This window comes from Rhipicephalus microplus, unplaced genomic scaffold, assembly GCF_043290135.1.
Source record: "Rhipicephalus microplus isolate Deutch F79 unplaced genomic scaffold, USDA_Rmic scaffold_138, whole genome shotgun sequence".
Classification (NCBI taxonomy): domain Eukaryota; kingdom Metazoa; phylum Arthropoda; class Arachnida; order Ixodida; family Ixodidae; genus Rhipicephalus; species Rhipicephalus microplus.
In genome coordinates this window covers 179482-184124 of record NW_027464710.1, presented here as the reverse complement: position 1 = coordinate 184124, position 4643 = coordinate 179482, and positions in this window count along the sequence as shown.

The window sequence follows — 4643 nt, the reverse complement described above, 5'->3', positions numbered from 1 at the left end:
CTCTGAACTACCAAAGATAGAAGAAATGCCTCTAGCAGGCGACATTGGCATCCTCAAGGAGGCTGGTCACACTTAACTGCGAACCATGCCTCAAGCAGTCAGCTTTGGCGTTTGCATGCTGGATGGCCTCCTGATGAAAAGCTTTCTGAATGGTGACACTAGCTGTAGCACTGCGGTCGGTATCAGCGACAGGGTCTTAGCAGGGCCACATGCTGAGTATCCCGAAAAGGCATTGTTAGCTGAATGGTTCCTGGCGGACAGCATTGCCAGTGCCATGGTGGACAATCAAGCTTCCGCCCGGCTGCATCCTCAATGGACACTACTTTGCCATCAAATGCACATAATATATCTTCGATGTCAGCAGCAATGTTACTATCTTTTCAGCATTCATCAATGAGCAATTCTTGAACAAGACGGATGGTCACTGCAAAGATGTGGGGATTGTTGAATATGAAGCCATTGTTGAGGCGGCCTTGTTGTGGATCACATTGTCGTCAGGTAAAATGTAACTTTGCATGTGGACAGCCTTCCCACGCCCGGCCAATGACTGTGGTGACGGTCCAGCTGATTGCGAGGGAGCTGACGCCATCACACTGTCGGCCGATGCGTTCAAGCACTCTCGCACTGGCCTGCTTGGACGCAGGCTCACCAACTGTTGTGACTTGGAGACAGATTTGGTCAGTGTAAGTTCGAAAGTGGGACACAAAGGAGAGTTTGGGTCCTCTGCAGCGAAACCCGCCTTTCGGCCTTTTTCGGTGTTTGTCGTGGGGTGTTCCGGGAAGCTTACTCGAAGGTGTTGACTAGACACAGATGTACAGTCATGGCACTGCCCCTCAGGAACTCTGTATCTGTGAGACAGAACGCTGGTGCATGGTGCAGCTGTAGCGTCGGGATGCGCCCAATCTTTGTCAACGAGGGAGAGAAGTGTGGTAGAGGCCTTAGTGCTACTGTCTATGCTGTGCATCTCACAGCTGGTGTCCGCAATTGACAATGAGTTAGTGAAGGCGTAGTTGCAGTTAGTGAAAAGTGGGCGAAACAGACTGGTCAACTTATAGCGCACTATTCTGACCAGGATCGCTGCCTGACAACCTGGTAGCCATGCCAGGCCTTGGCAGCTCTGCGAAGGCTGTCGATGGCAACTGCCTATTTCCGATATTCCAGCCAGGCATGGAGAGTGCCAAGTGCGTCCACTGTCTCGAGCCACCCAAAGACGTCCTCCTGGATTCTGCAGTACAATGTTAAAATGCGCCTGCCGCGGTGGTCTAGTGGCTAAGGTACTCGGCTGCTGACCCGCAGGTCGCGGGCTCGAATCCCGGCTGCGGCGGCTGCATTTCCGATGGAGGCGGAAATGTTATAGGCCCGTGTGCTCAGATTTGGGTGCACGTTAAAGAACCCCAGGTGGTCAAAATTTCCGGAGCCCTCCACTACGGCGTCTCTCATAATCATATGGTGGTTTTGGGAAGTTAAACCCTACAAATCAATCAAATCAATCAATCAATGTTAAAATGCGTGGAGCCGGCGATGGCAGGACGGCGGCTGAAATTCCCATGTGTGCCCACGCCAAGCAGCCCAGTTGCTCCGATAGCTCCGTGAGAGAATGCTAGAGCGCACGGCGGGTCTCAGGTGAGCTGGCCTCAAGAATTTGTGCGATGGCAGCAGTTAACAAGATCTTGCTTGCGCACAGTGCTGGTAAGGTGGCTAGATGAAACCTGGAGCTCAACTCTATCAAGTGGTTAGTTGTGACCCGGAAAAAGCTCGGCAGGGCTTTCTGGCGAACCGCGTGCAGAGCCAGGTGTGAATGTAAACATTTGACAGATGTCTGTCTGCTTGGGTATGAAAACTGGAAAATAATTTAAACTCCAAGCAAAAGTATGTAAAGAAACACGACATTTCGGCACCGACTTGGTTCCTTCCTCAAAGGCGACTGTGCCTACGTAGCAGCGGTGTCTTCAAAGCACTCGCGGGGCGGTTCATGACCCCTCTCTCAATCTCCCGTTTTGCCCTGGAGCGCAGGCCGTGTGTATACACTGGGGGAAGGGTTCCAAGAGAGCGGTTGATGTTATGGGAAGTTCGCTGTATATGCTATGACTCAAGCAGTAACCTTCTCCTCCCGTTAGTCTCGCTTTCAAGGATGGTCATTGTGTCGAAATTTATCGGGTGTCCAACGTCTTCGCATGCTTGGCGACAGCACTGCGCTTTTTGTAGAGTTTCCGCACGTCGTTGGCGTGTTGTTCGAGTCGTTCCGGTAGGTTTTTTTGTATCGCCTATATACAAAAAGGGCGCTCAGCACACGGAAATTCGTAAATTACACCGGGGATCCTGTCCATCGTTGGCAGGTCCTTTGGGCGGGGAAGGAGGCGGCCCAGCATACATGAAGTGTGCGATGCGAACCCCCCCCCCCCTTTTTTTTTGAATACCCGTGCCAACATCTCGCTGGTTCCCTGGACGTATGGGACAGGTATGCGTTTCGGAGGGCTGGCTGATTGGGTTTTTCGTATGCTCTGTTGCTCTGCGTGGCAGCTCGAAGGAAGCTTTTTGGGGATCCAATTTTTCTGAAGTCCGCATTACGCGGGCCTCTACTTTCTTTCGCTCTGGGTCATTAGAGCTTATGTTCTTGGCTCTCCGAAATAACGTGGTCACAACCGAGGCTTTATGGCAGGCGGGCATGAGAAAAGGGCAGGCATAGGAATAGTCTCCAAACCACTTGGCTGGTAATTTGCCTTGAGGCTACCCGGTTTCGCTCTGGTTTTTGAAGCTGAGCTGTCATCATGGCAATGCGAAAACTTCCGATGAATGAGAACAAGGCGGTAATAATTACTGATTCGTTTTCGGTATGCACAACTCTTACAACTTCTCATAACTCTCGTGCTATAATGACGTTACGATCTTTGGTTCCGTCTCATCTGAAGTGCCTGAAGTTAGTATGGGTCCCACATCACTGAGGATTAACATTAAATTAAATGGCCGGCGCTTTAGCCCGCTTAAGGCTAGACCTCTCAATAGTTCAGGTTTCCCCGGTGGTAGAATACTTCACTACAATTAAGTACAGAAGATTAGCTATTCACACAGATAGGATGGAAGCAAGTGTACGAAATAGATTCATCTAAAATATCCATGGATGTTGCAGCGAAGCAATTCTCGACAATCAGAAGTGACGATCCACAGATTTTGATGCCCCATCCCCCTATCAAACTTTTAGCTGTACAGGGCTCCTCTGACGATATCATCCCTCAGCCGATTCTGCGGAGAACTGGAAAATATTACGCATTACTTTTTGCGATGTTCAAGATACTCTCGTATTCCAAGACGACTTCTCATTACTCTTTTTTAAATTAGGCTTAACCTCATCGGAGGAAAATATTTTGAAGCTTCAGTGCCTCAGGCTTGGGATACTGCCACAGGGATGCCTTTGATACCATGTGTAATTTCATTAAAACTACTCAACAAGTACCATTTTAATCCGGTATTTAGAATTCTTCGAAATTTCAATGAGGTAGAACCTAAGTTTTCAAAAATTGTTTCCAATAAATTAGTACCACAGTATGAAATACAAGCTCAAAAGCATGATACTTGTAGTTTAAATTAAATATATTACATACTATTGCCATTTTTTAAATTTTTTATTCTCCTATTATACCTAAAATTAAAAGTCTCAACCTCGCATTCATGGCCAATCCACCAAAATGGGTACGAGCATTGTGTCTTATTTCTACCTAACAATAGCGCACTTGCGAACTACTGACATGGACATTCCTGCGTTTACTACACTTCGAAGTGGACAACTGCTCTCCGGCTCGCCTTCAACCACGGACCGCGTACAAACAAGCTTCCACGTCCGCTCCGCACTACGACTGCAGTGAGGCCATTACCCGAAGCTTCTCCTTGATCGCTCAAGAAATCAAGACATCTGGGTTTGGCGACGCCTCCCTTGGATCGTTCAACAAGACCTAGATTTCATGTTTTCACGTATTTAAAGATGACCCTACCAGCTGGGTAAGCGTGATAACTCGGTTGCCATTAAATACTCGTGGAGTGACACGATCTAGAAGTCCATCGCTGAAGAACGTTTGCGAGGATCTGCCTAAGCATGTCATCATTTTCAAAGCAGCGCATACGCTACATGGGCAACATAGAGCGCGACGCTGATGTCAACGTTTGCGGTCAAGCCGGCAAGGTGCAACTAAGAATGTCGCGACTCACATCTACGACACGCTGGTACTTCCACACCCCTGCAATATACAATGAACCTCCTCTGCAGCCTGCAGTACATCAGCGACGGGATCCATGACTCGACGCACACAGCCGTCTTGTCATCCTACACCCACCCATTCGAAACCTTCCCTTTCGTACGCCAGACAATCGGGTTGCAGGACACGTCTCATCGCCGAGCAGCTACAGTTTGTCCAACGGAGTCGCCTTCACCTGGACGTGGATGCTATGTGTGTGGGAGCATCAGGCATGGGTATAAAAGCTGCACACAAAGCCAACCTCAAGTCATGCAATCTAAAGCACGCCCACTGCTCACCCTCATGGTCCACATTGACAGCATTTGTGCACTGACGGCTGTCGTCGAGCGCAGCATAAATCATTGCTTCATCGCCACACCCCAGAACACCTTCATCCCTGGACTGAGCCACCACTGC